This window comes from Bemisia tabaci, chromosome 10 (genome assembly GCF_918797505.1).
Source record: "Bemisia tabaci chromosome 10, PGI_BMITA_v3".
Classification (NCBI taxonomy): Eukaryota; Metazoa; Arthropoda; class Insecta; order Hemiptera; family Aleyrodidae; genus Bemisia; species Bemisia tabaci.
The window spans coordinates 4987561-5011552 of record NC_092802.1 but is presented as its reverse complement, the minus strand read 5'-3'; the positions used below and the strand labels follow the sequence as shown (position 1 = coordinate 5011552).

The window sequence follows — 23992 nt, the reverse complement described above, 5'->3', positions numbered from 1 at the left end:
TCCTCCCCCGGGGTGGGGGGGGGGGTGTCGCTCGGTGCCCGAAACTTTCCTCAAGCTCGAAGCTGCGGCTCCCGACGGATAATTGGAAGGCATGAAATGGGAGCGTGCTTTGCGATGTATCGATATTTCCCCATTTGAAGCTGTGGTAAATAATCGATTATCAAGGTGTCTGCTGCAAACACCCTGTTTATCGATACTTTTCCATAAGTTTAAATGACCGATCAATCGATATATCGCGAAGCACACAATGCCCCTGAACGGGAGCGGGGGAGGGGGTGGCGGATTACGGTTGGAAACGCGGAATCCTCGACACGCATATGCTTTTAAATCCGGCAAAGGCTTACTGCTCCCGTCCGCCCGGGCAAAACCGCGTATCCTCGCGGGGATCCCGTTGGGAGTTACGCGGTTTTCTCCGGGAGCCGAGTAACCTGTCCCGCTCGCCCGTCAGCATATTTGAATTTTTCACAATCGGGATCCGACGAAGCCACTTGCCGAATTGGTACCGATTGTCTTCCAGGATCTCGGGGTTGCCAGGCTACGGATCTCCGAAGTAAAATAAATTAATTTGATTACGGCATAGCATAGCGGAGTACCCATATAGGGATAATTCGGACATGTCGGTAATTTTGAGGTTCGGTCATGGAGCTTTTAAGGCCTAAAAAGGCAGCGAACCTAGGAATTCAAATTATCCAGAATGATTTATTAATACAATTGTTCCAACCCGTCGTTTGCAAAGCATATATTGAACTTAGTTTTTTCATAATTTTCTCATTTATTTTCTTTTTGCGGAAGAACGCTTATTTCTGAACATTCTTGGCCATCTGGGTTTAATATTGGAATCTGAAGGTTGACAGTAACATTTTTTGTGTTAGGAGGTTGGCTGGCTGCTCTTTTGAGCCCTGAAAGGTCCATATTTCGACATGTCTGTGGTCTCCCTATGCGGACTCCGTTAAGCAGAAAGGAACCAAGCCACATCAGCACATCAGCTACTGCCAAATTTATTGAGACGATTTAATCCATGACATGAAAACGGCTGTACGGATCTCCGTGCAAATTTCAATGAATTTGCATGGAATAATGGATAATGCGAAGCAAATTCCTAAAAATTGTTAAAGGAATCCGCCAAAACGTTCTCTAGTAAAAGATTAAATTGCCCAATCAAATTTGGCAATAACTGAAGTGCCTTGGTTCGTTTCTGCTGAACACAGTCCATACAGGTACTTCAAGCATACTTTCCTCAAAAATAAATATTTTTGGGGACAAATTCGGCAACATTTCAATGCCCATACGTCGTTCTTTCTAAGCACGGAGTGCGCAAGATACGTTATTCTATTCTTGCTTGCGTGAGGTGTGGAAGGGGGTGGGATTCGCCAAACCGACACGGATTTCCCGAGAAGAGGAGAACCGGGGTAGCGAAACAACGTGCGAGCATACGGTTTAAACTGGAGGGCACGCGATTACTGCTCCGGGGGTGGTTTCCGAGGGGGTGAGCCGTCTATTTGAATGAATATTGGGGGATGAGCTGAGGTACCATTAATAAAACCCTTCGATTCGCGATCGAGGATCCCGAAGAAAAGCGCCGGCGGTCGTTCACTTCGGGTCCGCCGCACAGTGGACCCAGTCAGTGGAAGACGTCAGACAAAATTCCGAAACGTTAAACGCTTATAACTCCGTTTATACAAAACTTTGAGGTTCTAAAAGTGGTTTCATTGGTTTTTTCGTGAAATTTTGTTCCGAAAGCACCCAGGGTGTCTACTGAGACAGGCTGGCCAAAAGTCAGTGCTTTTACAGTACTATTTCAGTACATTCTCAAGAAATTCAGTACCTCCTCAACAGAAAAATTCAGTTCTTGTCCGGTACCTCCATTTCGCGAAATTCGAAAAATTTCAGAAATTTGAATCTCTCGCTTAAATTGGGACAAAAAAGACAAACAATTTTTGCAGTACTTTTTCAGTACAATCTCAAGAAATTCAGTACCTCCTCAACAGAAAAATTCAGTTATTTTCCAGTACCTCCATTTCACGAAATTCGAAAAATTTCAGGAATTTGAATTCCTCGCTAGAATTGCGACAAAAATGACAAAAAAATTAAAAAATTCCGGACCTTCATGCGGAATTTCCGCTCTTTTTCAGTACTTCCGGACCACCCTTAAAAAATCAGTACTATTTCCGGACTTGTAGACACCCTGGCACCCCTTCAAATTTAAAAAGTGACGAAATTAACATCACAATTTGCAGTTTTAGTCAAAAGTTTTAATTCGTACCTTTCTAATTGATTCGATCCACTGTGCGCCGACTCAAAATGACGAGGAAATAGATTTTAGTCCGAGAGCCAGACGACTTTGAGTGACAAACTCGGGATACATGTTTTGACCCCCTAAATCGATAGCCTTGCATGCACTGAAACGGAAAATGTTTGTCTGCCGCCCTCTAGCCTGTGCCATCACCCTCATCTAGGCCCTCAAAGTGGTCCAAAAAACACCATCTGGTGACAAACTCCTGACGCTCGGCAGACAAGTCTATTATTAAAGATCATACCCAGGGTGACTAGAAAAACTTTGTCTGCCGCCTTCTAGCCTGTGCCATCACCCTCATCTAGGCCCTCAAAGTGGTCCAAAAAACACCATCTGGTGACAAACTCCTGACGCTCGGCAGACAAGTCTATTATTAAAGATCATACCCAGGGTGACTAGAAAAACTTTGTCTGCCGCCTTCTAGCCTGTGCCATCACCCTCATCTAGGCCCTCAAAGTGGTCCAAAAAACACCATCTGGTGACAAACTCCTGACGCCTAGTGTGGTTGCAGATGTACTCCTGTGAGCAGCTTGTGTAATAAAGTTTGAATGATACATCATTCTCTTCGTTTTTTCGTGTAGAATCCGATTTTCGATGTTGTCAAGTCCAAAAATGATGCTGGTGCCCCCAATTCAAGATGGCGCCCAAAATGGCCGCCCCGGGGGTCAAAATTCCAAAATTTGAGAATATTGTCGAGTTTGGTATCCATTTATATGTAATTTTGGTCGTAGAATTCATATCTGGTGTCAAAAAATAATTTCAACCCCTTAGGGTCCGTCAAATCCAAGATGGCGGCCAAAATTTCAACTTTAATGATAATTACCCAAGATGCACCTTTCACTGTCGAATGACGTGTCTTCATTTATGTTAATTAGGTCAGAAAACCTACAAGGGAGGTCTACAATGCCACTGCACCCTATGGAGGGCCAGGGTTCACCCCCTCCTACCCCCAATATGGCCGCCGCGGAGGGCATAAATAGTGACATTCTCTCAGAACGTCATAGTAGGTGTCCATTCCTATGTAATTTGAGGCGTAAATTCCAAATTTCAAGTCATAAATCGCAAATGTGAGACTTGCAATGGCTTATACCCTATATGGGGCCAGGGGAACCCCCTCAACCCCCTCTTCTTTCTAATATGGCTGCCATGGGGGGCATAAATAGTGAAATTCTCTCAGGACGTCATGTGAGGTGTCGATTCTTATGTAAGTAGAGGCTTATATTCCGAATTCCAAGTTGAAAATCGCAAATTAGAGGTCTGGAATGCCATTTCACCCTACGCGGGGCCAGGAGCAGCCCCCTACCCTCTTCAAAACGGTCGCCGGGGGGGGCATAGTTGCAGTGAAATTCTCTCAAAGCGGCATGTGAGGTGTCGATTCTCATGTAAGTTGAGGCCATTTCACCCTACGCGGGGCCAGGAGCAGCCCCGTACCCTCTTCAAAACGGCCGCCGGGGGGACATAGTTGCAGTGAAATTCTCTCAAAGCGGCATGTGAGGTGTCGATTCTCATGTAAGTTGAGGCGTAGATTCCGAATTTTAAGTCAGAAATCGTCAATATCTCAAAGTGACAAAAACACTTAAGCATGGCAATCGCTCTGGCCTTCATCTTGGAATAAAGAATGCATCTTGGGTTGGGTTCAGTTATGTCGAAAGAGCTGGAAATGAATCGGATAATTTAATGGTGATTGACATATTTCACCGGTGTTCTTTTTCAAATGTACACAGAGGATTCATATTGGTTTCTGGTTCTTTCATTATTAGATAACTGGATAATAGATGGTTCTTTTTGTAATCGATTTTCTTCTAGCAGGAGCGTGCGTTTTGTTGCAGATAACGCAGGAAACTGTAGGTGTCGCTTCTACTAGGAGACGAAACCCTGCGCTACAAAAAGCACTCAATTATCCAGTTGTTTTAATTGCAATTAAACTGAGTGCGTTCATAAACAATAACATAGGAACTCTGAATGCAGATACATACTTCGTCGGCAAAAAAATTATATTTTTGTGGGAATTTTTAAAAATGAAAAAAACAGACGCCCATCTGAGTCCTTTGCGTACATAGAAAAAGAATACGCGTGAAATTTGTCAATTACCATTAAAATCACCAATTCATTTCCAGCTCTTTCGACAAAAATGAACCCAAGCAGCATTTTTAGTCCAAAATGTAGGCCAAAGCGGTTGCCATATATAAGTATTTTCGTCACTATGGGATATTTACATGTTTTGACTTGTGATTCGAAATCCACGCCTCAGATTAAAAACAAATCGACACCTACTATGCCGCTTTGAGAGAATTTCACTGTTCCTATGTGGGCGAATATTGGAATAGCGGACATTTCAGGGTGAAAAAAGTCGATAAATCAAGTTCATAATTTCCCTTGGAAGTTATGTGTTTTCTTAATTCTGGACGATTTCTGGGATCTGAAAACGTATATGGTCCCAATGTTATGAATCGACACCTCACATGACGTCCTGAGAGAATTTCACTATTTATGCCCCCCATGGCAGCCATATTAGAAAGAAGAGGGGGTTGAGGGGGTTCCCCTGGCCCCATATAGGGTATAAGCCATTGCAAGTCTCACATTTGCGATTTATGACTTGAAATTTGGAATTTACGCCTCAAATTACATAGGAATGGACACCTACTATGACGTTCTGAGAGAATGTCACTATTTATGCCCTCCGCGGCGGCCATATTGGGGGTAGGAGGGGGTGAACCCTGGCCCTCCATAGGGTGCAGTGGCATTGTAGACCTCCCTTGTAGGTTTTCTGACCTAATTAACATAAATGAAGACACGTCATTCGACAGTGAAAGGTGCATCTTGGGTAATTATCATTAAAGTTGAAATTTTGGCCGCCATCTTGGATTTGACGGACCCTAAGGGGTTGAAATTATTTTTTGACACCAGATATGAATTCTACGACCAAAATTACATATAAATGGATACCAAACTCGACAATATTCTCAAATTTTGGAATTTTGACCCCCGGGGCGGCCATTTTGGGCGCCATCTTGAATTGGGGGCACCAGCATCATTTTTGGACTTGACAACATCGAAAATCGGATTCTACACGAAAAAACGAAGAGAATGATGTATCATTCAAACTTTATTACACAAGCTGCTCACAGGAGTACATCTGCAACCACACTAGGCGTCAGGAGTTTGTCACCAGATGGTGTTTTTTGGACCACTTTGAGGGCCTAGATGAGGGTGATGGCACAGGCTAGAAGGCGGCAGACAAAGTTTTTCTAGTCACCCTGGGTATGATCTTTAATAATAGACTTGTCTGCCGAGCGTCAGGAGTTTGTCACCAGATGGTGTTTTTTGGACCACTTTGAGGGCCTAGATGAGGGTGATGGCACAGGCTAGAAGGCGGCAGACAAAGTTTTTCTAGTCACCCTGGGTATGATCTTTAATAATAGACTTGTCTGCCGAGCGTCAGGAGTTTGTCACCAGATGGTGTTTTTTGGACCACTTTGAGGGCCTAGATGAGGGTGATGGCACAGGCTAGAGGGCGGCAGACAAAAATTTTCCGTTTCAGTGCATGCAAGGCTATCGATTTAGGGGGTCAAAACATGTATCCCGAGTTTGTCACTCAAAGTCGTCTGGCTCTCGGACTATTTCAAGTTTTTTGTTCGGAGGAGTACTCTAAAATCCCGAGTTTATTTTTTCCCGTCTTCGCCGGGATCCCATAACCGTCTAAATCCGAGACAGTCTTCCAACTTCTTAAATCTTTTTTTCTCCTTTTGTTACCGTTTTATCTGTATTGTTTTATTTTTAAAATTTCGTTCGTATTTTTTTTTCGTCGAGTTGAGAGCTCCTGCGAGGACAAAATACCGAAACACATATTTCTAGTTTAATTAAGTATTGTGAGCGGGAAGTTTCAGGGCGAAGGATGATCCGATAATCTAAAATTCGAGAGAAGAGGGATGAAAATAAGCTTTCGATAACAGGAAAGGAAGAAAATCTCCAGTAGCGAGGCTTGAATGATTGACTTTCGATATTCCTTCATTTAATACTATGGTAAAGAATCGATTATTAAGATGTTCATCTCGAATACCCTGTTCATCGATCCTTTTCCATAGGTTTCAATGGTGGATCGAACGACGTATCGCAAAGCACGCCACGCCACTGAAAATCTCCTTTCCTTCAGCTACAATTCTCGATTAATCACGGATTCGATCTGGAAAGAAAGTGACTTTATAATAAGAAAGCGCCATTCCTAAAATGCACGTTTTCCGGGAAATTTCATTATACCTTTTCCCAATAAAAATTCAACTTTTCCGCGAGAAATCCAGTAATAAAGCAGAAATTTCTGGAATTCGGATGGTCCTCTTTGAATTATGAGAGAATACTGCGTGTAAAAGACGACAGAACGTGACTACATCAACGATGCAAAGTTACGCAAGAAAAAGTACTTGGATCGCAAATCCCTCACGCATGCAAGAGCTCAATTTGTTACCGTGATTTTGCAAAATTCGAGAATTTAACCGTGATTCTCCGAAAAACTTCTAAATTTCACCGAAACTCTCCGAGCAAAGCAACTCACAATGGAGATGTTGCATGTGTGAGGAATTTGAAATTTGACTATTGATTCTTATGTAAAAGTTCGCGAGAAACACGATGGTGCCACTGGTTTTTCTGAAATCAACTCCCAAGCTCAAAAAAACTCTCAAGTTGAGGCCAAAATGGAGGGGATATCCCACGCTATCCTGAGAGTCCACCTCTACATCAAGACAAACTCTCCGTGCAAAGATAGGGAGCAAATACTTTGACAGGGCTGCCACTTTATTTGGGGACTCCGAAACTGAAAACACGACAACCCTGCTTATGTATTTGCTCCCTACCTTGGCATGGAGAGTTGGTCTTGATGTAGAGGTGGACTCTCAGGATATCGCGGGATGTCCCCTCCATTTCAACCTCAAATTGAGAGCTTTTTTTGAGCTTGGGAGTTGATTTCAGAGAAAACCAGTGGCACCGTCGTGCTTCTCGCAAACTTTTACATACGTATCACTAGTCAAATCGCAAATTTCTCACACATGCAACACCTCAACACCTGCATGCAACACCTCCATTTTGACGCTTTTGCAAGCTCCGTCCTCTTACTACGTAGGCACTCTAGTACCGTCCGAATACGAATGTTTTCCCTCCAGGCGGCAACGTCGCAATGTACGAACCCGTTCCTCGAGGAAACTCAAGACGACAAGGGATCCGCGTCGGGAGGCGTTCTGCAAGTCTGCCAGACGCCCGTTTAGTCGTGGCCGGAGGAGGCGGGGGGCGGGGAGGGGCGGGAATCCGCCTTTCATATTTTTCTCCCGCGCGGCCATAACAGTCAAAAAAGGCGCGAGCTCGCCCGACAGGAATGGGAAAGTCGTGAGGCGTGCGAATCTCGAGGCCTTGAAGAGCACTCCGACACCCCCCCCCCCTTCCCCGGCGGCAGAGCTCGTCATTTAATTCATCTCGTGCCTAAATTTATGTCCTACGAACGGGTGTGTGTGAGGGTGAGTGAGTGAGTGTGAGATAGCCGTGCAATTAATCGATTGTTCCCTTCGATTTAGAGATTTCCTTTCGAGTGCATTTCTGCGGAAACCGTGAGGCTGCATGAGGCTGTGAAGTATGAGGTGAGGTTTGTCTGATTCAAATGTTGGAGGGGAAGCTGTTGGCCCATGCGTTGTTCTTGAAGTGAACCAAAACCAGTGTTCCTCGTTCCAAAGTATAGACCAAGTTAAGCAGAAAGGCACAAAACGACATCAGCTATTGCCAAAAATAATTCGGCAGTTTAATTTTTTTCGTGAAAGCGGTTGTGCGGATTTCCGTACAAATTTCAGGGAATTTTCAGCATGGTACGCGACGAATCTCTTAAAATTTCCAAAGGAATCCGCATGAACGTCCTTTTATAAAAAAAAATTCAATTGCCCAATTAAATTTGGAAATAATTTATGTGGCTTGGCTCCATACATACTAATAGCAAATTCCATGACATACTAAATAGCGGTACTAATATTGTTAAGATGTACGGCGTGTAATGTAGTAACTACTATTAGAAAAAAGATGATCCTCAAACTCAAACTATGCCTTTTTTGGTATAATTCGAACGATTTCACAACTGATTTCATATGAAATTAACTTAATTATAATTTCCTTTCCGCCGAACGCGGTCCATATAGTCCTCTCGGAGAATATTAGATTACGCAAATGATTCAAAAAACGCCGGCACCACGGAAACCGTATCGTCGCTTCTCTGACATACTTAATGGTGTATCTCAATGCACAACTGAAAATTTTTCTGAAAATTGAAAAAGTGCCCTAAGCCCAACCTGGCAATCCCCACTGCACATACTCCCCCTCCCTTCAACAATATGTAGCAGGGCATCGGCTTATCCCCCACCCCCGGTCTAAAGGGCAGCCGATATTCTCGTAGACGGCCCGGCGTAATTGAGGTAATTTTTAATGGCACCATTAGCGACGACGCCAATTAGGCACTGTTTTATGCTCTCCCCCGCCCTCCCCGGGGCCTCTACCACTTTCGAGGTGGAGAAATGTCGCCAGCCCCCCCCCCCCCCCCCGTCGCGGTCTAAACCGTCGCAACACTTAAGATGAGTTGGTGGATGGCGGGATGGGATGGTGTTACTGATATAGCCATAAACCGGATGGCATTGCCGTCGGATGGTGTCCTAGAATGCATGCGTTTCAAGTTGGGGTGGATGATACCCAACGGTGGCGTTGTCAAGTTTTTAGGAGGAGCGCTTGTTACGGAACTTAATATTCAGGGTCTCGTAAAGATTATTAGAATGGAGATGTTGTATGTGTGAGGGATTTGCGATTTGACCATTGATTCTTATGTAAAAGTTGGCAAGAAACACGATGGTGCCACTGGTTTTCTCTGAAATCATCTCCCAAGCTCAAAAACAGCTCTCAAGTTGAGGCCAAAATGGAGGGGATATCCCACGCTACCCTGAGAGTCCACCTATACATCAAAACAAACTCTCCATGCAAAGATCGGGAACAAATACATTAGCAGTGATGCCGTGTTTTCAGTTTTAGAGTCCCCAAATAAAGTGGCAGCCCCTGTCTATGTATTTGCTCCCTATCTTTGCATGGAGAGTTAGTTTTGATGTAGAGGTGAACTCTCACGGTACGGTGGGATATCCCCTCCATTTTGACCTCAACTTGAGAGCTTTTTTTCGAGTTTAAAAGTTGATTTCAGAGAAGACCAGTGGCACCATCGTGTTTCTCGCGAACTTTTAATATGAATCAACAGTCAAATCGCAAATTCCTCACACATGCAACATCTCCATTATGTGAACGGCAAACGTACACAGCGAGACTTTGAAAGAACAACTTAATCAGATGACACTTTTTACAAAATATGATTTCTAAAAGCTAATTCGGAAAACATATGTCGCAGGTCGCCAACAATTTACAAGCGGCGTGTGTGTTAACTGGCCGAATCGCAATAAACCGTATCGACATGGTAAAGGTTTCACTCGTAAGTAACTTCAGAGGCATGCTCTCGGCACGGAGCGCCTTCAAATCCTAGTGATACCCTCCGCATTGCCAGGGAGTTAATTTAGTTGCCTACTCGATCCAAACCCAACTAAGGTCAATGATTTCACTAACGCGCTCTAGTGTACTGGCTGATATCATGCAGTCGAGTCTGCTAAACTTAAATTTTGGATTTTTCTGATTTTTCCTGATATTTAAGACGAGATTTTCTGGTTTTTTGCAGGAAGAAATTGACACTATCTTTATTTACAAAATCAACAAACGTGATAAATCGAACCACATGATTGAAAAATGCTTGAGACGATCAGAATTTCCTCATCCATAAGCGATTTCCTTACATTTTCCTGATATCATCGAATTTCAAAGTGCACTGGAAAAAAACACATCGGATCTAGAGTCCAGACTCTTGAAAAAATTGACAAGAAAAAATACTATTGATTCAATCAGATTTAAGCTTAAATCAAGAACCAAGCCTCTTAATTTGAGAGGATTTCCTTTTGATTTAAGCTTAAATCTGATTGAATCAAGAGGCCTTTTTCTTGTCAATGTTTTCAAGAGTCTGGACTCTAGATCAAATTTGGCACCTCTGTACCAGCTCGCGGAGGAAAACCTATCAATTCCTCACGACGAGGCAACGCTGCAAAGGCCGGCGAGAATTGTTAATCACCCTGTGCGCGCCGTTTTGACGAGCTGCAACATGCAGTTACGGCCGTAACGCGAGGATTCTTGGGGCCGGTTCACACTGTCGGATTAAGCTCGCCAAATAAAACATCGATGACGTCCGGCCGCGGCCGCTCACCGTCAAACGGCCGCTGTTACGGCTAAAGGCAGTCGTAAACCCGGCGGAATCTTTAATCACCCCGCGCCACTTTTGACGGCTCTCGAGCCGATCATCGAAGCCACTCGGTTGCGAGGAAAAATTTGCTCGATTCGCGTTCCAGTATGAGGAGCAGTGGCGAAGACAGACATTAAACGCGCTCGTAAAAAGGAAGGAAATGCAGCTGGGGGCTTAAAATCACCAGAAATGACGCTTTTTGGGAAATTGTTCCGGTCGTGGAGGGAACACTGAAAATTGTTTTTGGAGATATTATTTTTACTTACACTGGAAAAAAAACACATTGGATCTGGAGTTCAGAGTCCAGACTCTTAAAAACATCGACACGAAAAAATACTCTTGATTCAATAAGATTTAAGCTTAAATCAAGAATCCAGCCTCTTAATTTGAGCGGATTTCCTTTTGATTTAAGCTTAAATCTGATTGAAGCAAGAGTATTTTATCTTGTCGATGTTTTCAAGAGTCTGGACTCTAGATCCAATGTGCTTTTTTCGGTCTTTTTAATGCGTCGTTTCATGACGACAAAATTAAGATTTTTTGGGATGAATCCGTGCAGATTCCGCTCAACATCAGTTTTATGGGTTAAAAAAGCGTCGTTTCGCTATCGTGAAGTTCAGGTTTAAAAAAATCGGATTTTTTTACAAGAAACGACGCTTTAAGTCAAAATAATATTTCAATAAAAAAAAAATTTCAGCGAGGATAGACCTCCCTCCGAATCCGATTGAATCGAGAGTATATTTACTTGTCAAATTTTTTGGAAGTCTGTACTCTGGATGCAAGAAACTTTTCCCAGTGAATTCTTTCTTCAAAGTTTCAGGTTTCTTAAAGTAAAAGTCGTATCTTGTTTGCGATGACATTTGGAACTTGGTTCCGAAAAATTGTTACTTTTTCTCGATCGAGAAGCGACCAATGAGAGAACAGTCGAGCGTGGTGGCACATATCCGCAGTGCACCCTCCATTTTGCAAATTTTCGGTAAATTTGAACTACTTAGGCTTCGGAACCACTCTCCTTATAAAATGATTCTGACGCTAAACTAAAACTGCACCGAGAAAAAAAAGAATTCACAAGAAACAACATTTATATCCCGTTGACAGACTGCAGAAATCGCAAGAATCTTTAATCACCGGTCACTTTGACGACCCTCGAGCCTCGGGAAACAGGATACTCAGCCGGCAGCGCACAGTGGATCCAGTCAATAGAGAGGTCGGACAAAATTCAGAAACTTTAAACGCTTATAACTCCGATTATACAAAACTTCGAGGTTCTAAAAGTGGTTTCATTGGCTTTTCCATAAAATTTCCTTCCAATAACACCTCTTAAAATTTGAAATGTGACGAAATAAACATACAAATTTGCAGTTTTAGTCCAAAATTTCTTGTCCGACCTGTTTAATCGACTCGATCCACTGTGCGGCCTGGGGAAATGAAGTCCGACGGCAATATCAGCGAGCCCGCTTACATAGTTACAGGAGGCACGCATGTCTTGTGATATCGATGTAAAAGGCGACAAAAAAAAAATGATTCAGACCCCATCTAATAAACGCGGTGACACTGTAGCATGCACCAAGAATGTTCCAGGCACGCAAGTGCAAGTTGCGAGGTCGGTTGCCGGCGCATGGAAGGAATTTTTCCTTTTACACCCGCGGGTACAAAGTATGGTCGAGGAATCTCACCCATCTCATGTTTTTATGCATCGGTACTAAGTGACGAAATGGAACTGATACTCGGTCGACCCAAGGAAGAGCAAACTCGTAGACGTTAAGTGATGCACTTGCAGAGTAGCTTCCGATAGAATTGGAGAGGCATGTACCTAATATCAGCGGTTCGGAAAAATTTGCTAGGATCGAGGACCGAACGCCGGCTTGGATAAAGACTTTGAGTATTGTTTTCACACGGAATAAAAGAGGTAGGCCGGACAAGACATCTTCGCAGTTGGACGCGCCTTCAATCCGGCGAAGCAGCAACATGCTTACATCCGTGGTCAAATAGTTGTATGTCACGCCTGCCGTAAACGAACTCAAATATCGATGGTTCCACGCGAAAAGGAGCGTATTTATCTCGATCGCAACGATGCAAACCATTGTTAATGCTTCAATTTCAATCAATATTTTTTAAAAGTCGCGCAGAGATTCTCTGAAAAATTTACAAAAATTTTAAGAACGATTTTAATTGAGATCACGGGTAATTTCGTCGCTATATTACATTTAGTCGTATTTTCCTTTTTTCTTTTTACCGAAAAAACCACGGCTCCTGATTCTAAATCGTAGCTTTTAGGATACTTATTTTTGTTTATTATGGTGAAAATTATAAGGGAGTCATAAATAATGACGCGTCGTCCCAGTGTTGCAGCGATTTTAGCCTTCGTCCCGCCCGCGAGGGTTGGCAGGGCGGACAAGACATCTTCGCAGGTTGACGCGCCTTCAATCCGGCGAAGCTGCAACATGCTTACATCCATGGTGAAATAGTTGTATGTCACGCCTGCCGTAAACGAACTCAAACATCGATGGTTCCACGCGAAAAGGAGCGTATTTACCTCGATCGCAACGATGCAAACCATTGTTAATGCTTCAATTTCAATCAATATTTTTTAAAAATCTCTGAAAAATTTACAAGAATTTTAAGAACGATTTAATTTGAAATCACGAGAAATTTCATCGCGATTATGTATTTAGTCCTATTTTCATTTTTTTCTTTTTACCGAAAAAAAAACACGGCTCCTGGTTCTAAATCGTAGCTTTTAGGGTACTTATTTTTGTTTATTATGGTGAAAATTATAAGGGAGTCATAAATAATGACGCGTCGTCCCAGTGTTGCAGCGATTTTAGCCTTCGTCCCGCCCGCGAGGGTTGGCAGGGCGGACATGTAGGGGTTATTGGATGATGTGGGCATTTCGAATTAATTGTGGAGGCACCCCAATAAATTTGGTTACTAACCCAACTTTTGCGGCGCTATCCCAATTTCAGTTGCGGTGCGACCAAAATTAATTGGAAACATGCGTATTATCCATGAAAGGAGGTACGTTTCTTGACATCTGAGCTGAAGAATAATAATTTGAAATTTCACGTAAATTTTCATGAAATGTTTCCAAAAAATTCCATGAAGCATAGGGAAACTGAATGTAAGGCTATTTGGATTGCATTTTGCAAAAAGGAACCACTAGCATTGCAATGTTGCTAAGATTGTGCAACTTCTTTTGTCTTGGAGGAAAAACCCGATTATCCATTAATCGTTTCTATTTTACTCGCTAAAAACTGTAAATTTAAAACAAAAATTACCATCTAAATTTCATAGTTTTTCACGATTTCCGCAATTTTATTGCAAAATATGAAGTTGCACAATCTTAGCAACATTGGAATGCTCTTGGTTCCTTTTTGCAAAATGCAATCCATTTTTTACGAAACTTGCGAAATATTTTGAAACGTTGACATTTTAAGCAAGAATGAAACTGGGATTTCAAGGCGAATCTTAGCTCCCAAGTGATCCCGTGTAAGGAGCATTAAAATTTGAGAATCTCGGTCATCACAAACGTCATCACTCGCCTCGGCGAGGCCCCTTCTTCCACCGGGCAAGCAAACCATAAAACGCTGCCGTACAATGGAAAAACGCCGTGTGAACATTCGAGAGTTGCCAAATTCTCTTCGATAAAATGTTCATTTTTTGAGGTGAGCTATGGATATTTTTCCTCGAAATGGAGAATTTGCACGCACAAATTTTATTGCTTCATCTAAGAGTGCCTGTTGAGCTGAGTTCGCGGTATTTTTCATAATATTTTTCTGACATGGGAAATTGGAGAAAAATTGATTTAAAAGTGAGAAAATGTGCCGCTTTGTGACGTCATCTGGCGGCATTTTCCATTCAAACACATGTATTCTAGCAGATTAGATTATTTTGTCATATTTTCTCCGAACCTTTTTCGATTTAGAAACCAAGGATATCTTAGTGCTCAGTTTTCCTAGCAGTATCATTTTAAAGATGAAATTCACAAAATTTAAGACACCTGCAAATTCTCTATTTACACGAACATACTTAAGGTGAAATTGCGAACAAAACGATCTGAAAAATCGGAGGACATGTGTTTCCAAATTTTTCCGAATATTCGTGATTTACTAAAAGAAATTCGGCAGTGCCTGACGGCTCATTCGGTGTTGCCAACTTTCCTTCGACAAACACGAATTTCTTGGTTAAGTTATGAGTTTCCTCCAATTTTTTACGTAATTACGTTCGAAATTTTACCCAAAATTCCTAAAGATTTCAAGCAAAAATATTCATGATTTTCCTCAAAAATCAAAGTTTTATGAGAGGAAATTTGGCAACTCTCGAATGTTCATACGGCGTTTTTCCTTGGAACGGCAGAACGGGCCTCTTCCGACCCGGGCCCCGAAAGAATTCGCACTCGAGACATTCTATACGAATACAGATACTCGTGTTTCCCGCGGACCGAAACCGGGGGAGGAGGGAACAGGAGGGGAAAACGGATGAAATAAGTGCAATAAAATGCAACGGCGGCGTTTCGAGTTTCCTGCCCCCCCCCCCCCCCCCGGGCGGTGGGAGTGGGAGAGGAGAGAGTGTTTATGTCCCTGCGCTTGGTCGTGAGCTCGCGGCTCCTCTGACCTGAGAACGTATCACCGTTTACACGTGAGCCCCGGGATACGTGTAGGTATATGGAAAACAGGGCTCACCTGAAGATAGAGATACGCTCTTACGGCTGAGGACCGTCGAGTTCTCTAGTCTGCGCTAATAACTCCGAGAGACATTGGAATATGGCCCAGGAGGCTGCGTGCGAACGGCCCAGCGGTAGTGGCGTGGCATGCTTTGCGATACATCGATTGATCTGCAATTAAACCTATGGAAAAGGATCGATTAATAGGGTGTTCGCAACGAACACTTTACTAATCGATTCTTTAGCATAGCCGCAAATGGGGAAATATCGATAATCGATAATTCACGCTTCGCTATTAATTCTAGCTTTTGCAACTTATCTCTGACTGAAAATTCGACTTACCGAAATTCCGAGCTAATGTGGAGGCGATGGACACCAAGGTGAGCAGCAGGAAGTGAAACACTGGCCACCATATTTTATCCCCAGCCTGGAAAAAAAGAGAAAATACGTTAAACTCAAGTGTAAACTCTAAAAAGCGTCTCTTGACGGGAAGGCATTTTTCGTCATTCCCCGCAGGAAGGACCGTAACTCCATCCCAAAATTGTGAAATTGACTCGAAAAATTCAATTTTTTTACAGAAATATATGTTGAACCCTGGAATTAATCATAATCTTGACAACGTCGCTTTATGGCGACTCATACTGCGAGTCCTATTTCAATGTTGATAAGCACCTGCGTATAGCAGCCCCTTCCCCTTGTTAGCTAGTTCGCCAATACATCTCCTCGTCGGACCACGTTCTCTGTTTTCTTTCAATAAAATATGTAATTCATATTCCAATAATGACTACTCCGAAATATACCCAAAACACCTATCCTCATTAGGTTATGGGCCCAGGATTACGCGGAACGCGACGCGGTATTGTCGTCCTGTGGATTAATGTGTTTTGTGGTTCCTGTGGAATAATGTGACTCGATGCTCGGAAAAGGGCAGAAACTGAAAACTACTTTCATCATGTTGTGCACTGAATAATATAAACTAAAACCCCGTTCTTTGTGTCTAAAATTAAAAAAATTTAAAACCATCTTGTGAAGGATGAAATAAAAATTAAAAATTAAAACCCAATGTGTGAAAAATAAAATTAAAATTAAAAAAAAAATTAAAAATTTTGTGAAGAACTGAAGTGACGGTAGTTAATTCTGAACTTTGTGAAACCAGAAGTTCAGGAAAATTAAAATAACTTTGAATTTTATAAAATTCGGAACTCTTTGAACTTTTGAAAGATAAGAAAAATTAAAATCATTCTGAACTTTGTGAAATCTGAAAGACTAAAGTAAAACTTAAAAATGGATAACATCAAGCGCGATGAACTTAGAGACATTGAAAAACTGAAAGATACCAGCAATTTTCAATTTTGGAAATTCCAAGTTACAATTGTTTTGAAAGCTGGGAATGCGTACGAGATACTGACGGGACAAAGTGTGAAACCTGCAGCGGATGGAGAAGATGGAAAGAAGGACCAAAAACAACTCAAGGAATGGCAGAAAGGAGACGCTCTTGCACAAAAAGTGATCGTCCAAACGGTGGAGAGAAGTGTGATGATTCATCTCATGAACTGTGACAGCGCAAAAGCAATGTGGGATGTACTTTTGAAACTCTACGAACGAGATGACACCGAACAAAGATGCCAACTTCTGGAGGAATTTTTCAACGCTAAATATCAGAAAGGTACTTCCATCATGAGCCATGTGAGTACTCTGGAAAATCTCTACACAAGACTGAATGCTATTAAGGGAAACGTGTCTGAGCAAATGTTAATAACTAAAATTATAACAACCCTACCTAGTCATTACAGCTATTTTTCTGCAGCTTGGGAAGCCACAGCTACTGAGAGTAAAACTTTGGTAACTTTAAAATCACGACTCATGGCTGAGGAAAATCGTCACAAAAGCCAAAAGGCTGAACCTGAAGGCTTAGCTTTCAGAGCACAAGTGCAGAAATGTTACAATTGTAATCGAGTAGGGCACCGTTTGAAAGAATGTAGGGATAAAATTGTCTGTAATCTGTGTAACAAACCGAATCATGTTGCCAAATTTTGTAGAAATAAAAATGGCAGTGCGCGTGATAAAACTGATAACAAAAATAAAGGGTCTTATCCTCCTTGTGGAATTTGTAAGAAGACTAATCATCTAGAGGCACAATGTTTTTTTAGAGATAAGAATGAAAGTGATGAGAAAAATAAGAGAAATAAGAATGGTAAACCTGTGCTTATGGCAAACAATTTGTACGACGGTGACGTCAAAACATGGGTCATTGACTCCGGTGCTACGTCACATATCTGTCGTTCTAGAGAATATTTCACTGAATTCGTTAAGTGTAATCACAAAATTGGTGTTGCCAAAGAGGGCGAATTTTTGATCGCCAGAGGAATAGGAGTGATTCATTTTGATCGATTTATTTTACGTGATGTGTATTATATCCCTGAAGCGTCTAGAAATCTAATTTCCATAAGTGTAATAACCCAGCAGGATGGTCAGGTATTCTTTGATAAAAATGAAGTAACAATTAAAAAAGATGGTAAGTTTGTATTTAAAGGTACTCAGGATGAATCAGGTCTCTTTATTGCAAATGCAGAGGTTTGTGAACCAAGTGAGATTAAAGATGAGGATATGAAAGGTAACGCTTTCCTCACTAGCCCTGCATTAGATTGGCACGCAAAAATGGGGCATTTGGGTAAAAACAACATGTTAAAACTGGTAAAAATGGCCGAAGGCATTAATTTAACTGAAAAGGACATTCTGAGCATGTGTGACAAAGAAGATAATTGTGATGTTTGTTTGCGAGCAAAACTAACTCGAACCCGATTCGGAAAAGAAAGAGAAAGAGCAAAACGGAAATTAGAAATAATACATACAGACTTGTGTGGCCCTATTGAGCCTGATACATGGGACAATAAGCGTTATATTGCAACTTTTACTGATGGATTTTCAGGATTTCTGATGGTCTCTCTGCTGACATACAAGAGTGAACTTTTTGAGAACTTAAGAGACTACGTAACACAAGCTGAGACAAAATTTAATCTAAAAGTAAGTAAAATAAGATGTGACCGTGGTGGAGAATATATGAGTGCAGATTTAAAAGACTGGTGCCGAGAAAAGGGAATAATTTTGGACTATAGTCCCCCGGCAACTCCCCAATTGAACTCGACAGCAGAGAGAACCAACAGAGTGCTCCTGGAACGTGCTAGAGCACTCATTTTTGAAGGGAATGTTGATAAGAAATTATGGGGTGAGGCAGTTTACACTGCAACACACCTTCTAAACCGTAGCCCTAAGTCTTGGTTAAATTGTACACCATATGAAAAATGGTATGATAAAACTCCAAATCTTAAGTATCTGCAAATATTTGGTTCTATGGCTTACGCCAAAAATTTAAAACATTTGAAAAAGCTCGACGAAAGGTGTCAAAAGTATACTCTAGTTGGTTACGCAAGTAATGCATATAGACTTTGGGACGCAAAAGACGAAAAAATAATAGTATCAAGAGACGTTGCATTTATAAAACCAAGTAACAATAAACTTTTGGATGCAGAAAATGTGTGTGATCCATTTGAGGATCTGTTTAAAAGAGAGGAGAGTGAATCAGAAAAATCAGAAGAGAATCTCAGTGAGAATGAGGTGGAAATGCATCAAGATGAGACAGAGGAAGAGATTCATCAAAATAATGCAAACGAGACGGAGGGAGAGCCTCTTCAAAACATTCAAAATGAGACAGAGGAAGAAAATCTTCAAAAAGAACAAAACGAAGTCGCAACACGTGCTGGACGTGTTACAAAACAAACTCAATTCTATGGAGATCCAGTACCGAGTAGTTGTATCCTTTTGACATTTTCCGACGCAGTAACTGGACCAGATGGTCACAAATGGAAAACTGCTATCGAAGACGAAATAAATTCGTTAGCAGAAAACGAAGTCTACAAATTAGTGGACGAAAAAGAAGCAAAAGGGGCAAAAGTACTGTCTAATAGATGGGTATTTAGAATTAAAGATAATGGTCAATACAAAGCTCGTTTATGCGTTCGGGGAAATGAGCAAAAAGAAGACGACTTCGACTATGAAGAAATTTTTAGTCCCGTAACGAACGAAAGTTCAATAAAAATTATGTTTGCTTTAGCTCTCCAATACAATTATAAAATACTGAAATTTGATGTAAAATGTGCTTTCTTGTATGGAAATTTAGAGGAGAATGTTTTCATGAAAATACCCGAAGGTTATACTAAGTATAAGAATAAAATTTTCAAACTTCTGAAAGCACTTTATGGCCTCAAACAGTCGCCTTTACAATGGTTTAAAAGATTGACTGATTTTCTTGCGAAATGTGGATTAAAACAGCTGAAATCTGATAGGTGCGTTTTCAGAAATACTAAGGGCACACTTTGGCTCGCCATTCATGTTGACGATGGTCTGGTTGTGTATAAAAATGTTGATGAGAAAAATCATTTAGTAAAAGCCATGCAGAGAGAATTTAAGCTTACATTGGAGGAGAACCCTACGTGTTACTTAAACATAAAAATCGAGGCCAAGGGCGATACATTAAAATTGTCACAGGAAGCGTATGCGAACTCAATCATAAATTCCTTTAACATGAGTGACTGTAAACCTGTTTCAACGCCGATGGAGCCCGGTCAGATGATAGAGAGAACCGGAAACTCCGCCGACGATTTCCCATACAGGCAAGCCGTTGGAAGTTTGCTTTATCTCAGTAACAAGACGCGTCCTGACATTTCTTTTGCTGTCAGCTACGCAAGTCGTCACATGGAGAAGCCTGAGAAAAATGATATTGATATCATAAAACGAATACTGAGATACTTAAGGGGCACCACTGGGGATGGTGTCATGTTTGAACGGTCAACCGAATCTGAGTTAACTTTATCAGCATTCTGCGACGCCAGCTACGCTGATGATTTAATCACCCGGCGAAGCACCTCGGGATATATGGTACTTTTGAACGACAACCCAGTCAGCTGGGCATCCCGAAGGCAACCAATAGTTGCCACGTCAACCACAGAGAGTGAGTATATTGCGTTGGCGGATACTTTGAAAAATCTATTGTTTTTAAAATCCTTCATAGAAGAATTAACGGACAAACAAGTTCGATGCATCTTGAAAGAAGATAACCAAGGGACTATAAGAGTTGTAAAAAAGGGTCAATTCAATAGACGATCCAAGCACATAGATGTGCGTTACCATTACGTGCATGAGAAATTTTCGGAGGGTTTTTTCAAAATTCAATACTGTCCATCGAGCGAACAACTTGCCGATATGCTCACCAAACCCCTCCCGAAACTAAAATTCACATCACTCAGAGATAGGGTTGTGAAATAATTTCTGAAATAATTCTATTTACTATGCTTTTCATTATTTCTTTTTTTTCAGTGTATTTTTCAAACACTCTCTGAAATCTTAACATAATTCTATGTTTTCTTTGCTATGTTTACATAACACTATTAAAAATTTATTTACTTGTAATAATATTAAGTTTCTTTTTGTAACGATGAGGAGTAGAGTTCTTCCGTAAGAAGGACACATAGGTTTTGATGTATCCCCCATACTATAATAAGCGTTTTTATTAGAGAAATGTCAAGATTAAGGGGGAGTGTTGAACCCTGGAATTAATCATAATCTTGACAACGTCGCTTTATGGCGACTCATACTGCGAGTCCTATTTCAATGTTGATAAGCACCTGCGTATAGCAGCCCCTTCCCCTTGTTAGCTAGTTCGCCAATACATCTCCTCGTCGGACCACGTTCTCTGTTTTCTTTCAATAAAATATGTAATTCATATTCCAATAATGACTACTCCGAAATATACCCAAAACACCTATCCTCATTAATATACCTGTTAAGTTCCTTCTAGAATTTTTCTGAATCTTGCGAAAGATCCGAAAAAAATAATTGGTGACATTTTCAGTTAGAAATTCCCAAAATTATATCGGTGAAAATGCAATTTGTGCGGCAGGGTGTCTGCCGAAACAGGCTGATCAAAAGTCAGTACTTTTACAGTACTTTTTCAATGCCTTCTCAAGAAACTCAGTACGAAAAGGAAAATTCAGTACTTTTTCGGTATCTCCATTTTTGACGAAATTCGAAAAATTGAAAAAAGTTGAATTTCTTGCTGAATTTTGCGACAAAAATAACAAAAAAAATTCCGGACCTTCTTGAGGAATTTCCGCACTTTCTCAGTACTTCCGGACCGCCCTTAAAAAAACAGTGCTATTTCCGGAAATTCCGGACTTGTAGACACCCTGTAGGGATACATTTGGCAACATCGCAATGCAGTTACGTTCTTTTGTGAGAGGAATGACGGTTTACGCAATATTTCAGGTTAAAATACGCATATGACTAGGTTAGTAATCACTGTCTCTGACAGTGTTAATAAACAGTGATAACTCCTTTCAAAAACGGCTCTAGATCTGAAATTAAACAGACTCCACAAAATTCGACCCCACCATCCTTTCACAAGTCTCGAGCAGACGATTATATCGGTGAGAGAGAAGGAGGTCAAACCAACAATAATTAAATCAACGCATAATCGCCGCCGATAAACCCGACTTCACGAACAATCCTTGGTCTAACGATCCATTAGTTTAGATATAGACCGCCCAATTTTGTCGGCGGGTGAATTTGACAAAGCATGCTTCCTGTATTGATTGCACCGTGCTGCCGCGTGAACTTCTGGAATTCGAATTTCCTTCCGCAAGTGTTAAAGTAAAATCATTTTGGACGGAGGTATGCAAAATAGCGCAAATCTATGACCATGGTGCACGAATACACTCTATCTAAACACAAGGGAGCGAAAATAAGGCAAACTCCCATTTTTATAAAACCACACTGGAAAAAAAACACATTGGATCTAGAGTCCAGACTCTTGAAAACATTGACAAGAAAAAATACTCTGGATTCAATCAGATTTTTGCTTAAATTAAAAGGAAATTCGCTCAAATTAAGAGGCTGGGTTCTTGATTTAAGCAAAATCCGATTGAATCGAGAGTATTTTTTCTTGTCGACGTTTTTAAGAGTCTGGACTCTAGATTCAATGTGTTTTTTTTTTCCAGTGCAGAACACTAAAAACCCATAAAATCAAAAATTTTAGATTTGAAGTGGCACTTGTTTAAAGTTGTGGGTATGTTTGAGGGAGCTACTGTTGGTAGTGTCTTTGCGATACACATTATGCGAACTCAGAACTTCGAAGTTATAACCAACATAGTATTTCTTCAGACCTACTGTGCATAGGTGTATACAGAAAAAAATACTCCCTTCGCCTTAAAAAAGGCTTCCACAGTTAGATCTTCTGAGACCCACTCATCTTTCAACCTGTTTAAAAAAATCCCTGAGATTATATTTTTTCCTTAAATTTGCTACCTTGTATAGTAAAATAAAGAGGCAGGTGTGTGTCTGAAAAGTGAATTGACCGGGTTTCTAAATTTAACAATTATTGGAGGGAATATGAAAAAAAAAAAAAAAAAAAAAAAAAAAAAAAAAAAACCTAATCTGATGAAATACATGTGTTTAAATGGGAAATGACGCCAGATAGACGTCACAAGGCGGTGCATTTTTTTCATTTATAATCTATTTTCGTACAACTTCCCACGTCAGAAAAACTTTAAGAATATTACTGCGAACTCAACTTCTTAAGCACTTCTAGACGAAGCAATAAAATTGTTTCGTGCAAATTCTCCACAGCGACCAACCCACAAGATAAATGAATGCGCGCATTTTGGCAACCTCCGCCGGGAATCAAGATGGGATCGGCGGAAATTAAGCGAAGCTTCGAAAATAAAAAGCTCGGCAAAGCTATCACTGTCGATGACGTTTCAATTAATTGAAGAACAAACGGGACCTGATGAATAAATACATCGACTCCCGGCGTTTACCGCGCCAAATTAGAGGTCGTCCCGTTGACTAATTAACCCCGACGCATGTGGCACATTTATCTATCATCCGACTCAACATTTTTACTTGTTTTCTCTCGTCACCTGTGATCGTTGCGAGCAGCGGTTATAAAAGTTTGGTCAAAATGATTACTTGACACGTTTCATCGATGAAATTTCGAGTTTAAGCTCGACTGATGGCATGAAGCGGTTGAAACGCTTGAAAATATAGAATTATTGTAGTATAAAAATTGGCGTTTGAAGGCATGGCCGGATTCATCTACTTGCCGCCCTCTTCTCATTCATTTTGAAACACCAATAAAAACCATCAAGTGAACGTGCCCGAGGGAGAAAGGTGCATAAGACGCGTTCACTCGTGTTGGACACATTTTTTGCGTAAACCCTGTCAACACTACTGGCAAAAGTTCAGTTCTCTAAACCTATCTCTGTGGGGACAAGGCCTTTCATTTGCAATAAATGAACTAAAAAATTAAGAAAGAATAAACATAAATGTGGTTTAATAATTTTAACTTCCGCCGCCGTGCCGCGCTGACCACACTATATTTGGCGCAATGCGAGAAGTATTCATGTAGTCTTGTAGGCACTGTGCGTTTCACGCCGCGCCGACCACTGTTGACCGTACTGTGTTTGACGCAATGCGTGGAGTATTCATACAGTCTCGTAGGCGCTAATATGTGTTACATACCGACCGCCGCGTCGAGGGCTTCTCCTTTTCATCTCAAGTCCTCATCATCATTTCTCTTTGCGCCGCGCCGCTCCAGGCCAAATTACGTGTTTGGTTTCTCTCTTAACTCAACTAATTAAAGGTG

The 23992-nt window shown here is 41.2% G+C and overlaps 1 protein-coding gene across 6 annotated transcripts in view; it reads right to left on the bottom strand.

Annotated features, from left to right (window-relative positions):
• The window catches only part of LOC109029870 (latrophilin Cirl), a 648752-nt gene that overhangs the window by 613533 nt on the left and 11227 nt on the right, over positions 1 to 23992 (bottom strand). For 5 of the 6 annotated variants that reach the window (XM_072305247.1, XM_072305250.1, XM_072305249.1 and 2 more), the window contains exon 2: positions 15637 to 15721. The gene's annotated coding sequence lies outside the window, so the exon portion shown is untranslated. Of the gene's footprint in view, positions 1 to 15636; positions 15722 to 23992 lie in introns of those variants that run through there. The other variant, XM_072305246.1, reaches the window with a different exon arrangement.